We start from the raw sequence: 727 nt of genomic DNA, 5'->3' as shown, positions 1-727 counted from the left end.
CCCAGGTCACCATGTTGTGGGTCTATTAGATGGTCACTTACAGTTGATGGAGCCTCATGCCCTAAACAGGGCTGGGTGCAGGAGAGGCAGAAGTTTATCAGGCACACTCGCTTTGCAGGACTGCTGTGGGAACGGTGCCCCCTGCAGTTGTGCACCGCCGTGGCCTCGCCCTGGAGGAATTCAAGGAGACAGTGAAGATGGTAGAGTGGAGAGTGCAGGCCCTGCAATCAGACTGGAAGTGTGTTTGAACTCTAGCCCAGCCACTCTCCAGCTGGTGGACCAGTGGACGTGAGTGATCTTACCTGCGGCTCTCAGTTTTCCTCATCTGTGAAATGGAGCCGCTATGGCTTTTTCACATTGTGAGATAATGCATAGACAGCACTAAACACAGTGCTGGGGCACAAGAAAAGCTCTCTATGTGTTTGTTTTGCTCTATTGCCCAGGCTGGAGTACAGTGGTGCGACGTCAGCTCACTGCAACCTCTGACTCCCAGGTTCAAGTGATTCTCCCGCCTCAGCCTCCGAAGTAGCTGGGATTACAGGTGCACACCACCACGCCTGGCTAATTTTTGTATTTTTAATAGAGACGGGGTTTCACCATATTGGCCAGGCTGGTCTTGAACTCCTGACCTCAGGTGATCTGCCCACCTTGGCCTCCCAAACTGTTGGGATTACAGACGTGAGCCACCGCGCCTGGCCAGAATATACATTTTTGAAGAGCAGAGACA

Source organism: Colobus angolensis, unplaced genomic scaffold (assembly GCF_000951035.1).
Source record: "Colobus angolensis palliatus isolate OR3802 unplaced genomic scaffold, Cang.pa_1.0 Scaffold22, whole genome shotgun sequence".
In the NCBI taxonomy this organism is placed as follows: domain Eukaryota; kingdom Metazoa; phylum Chordata; class Mammalia; order Primates; family Cercopithecidae; genus Colobus; species Colobus angolensis.
Note: the sequence above shows the minus strand (reverse complement) of the source record.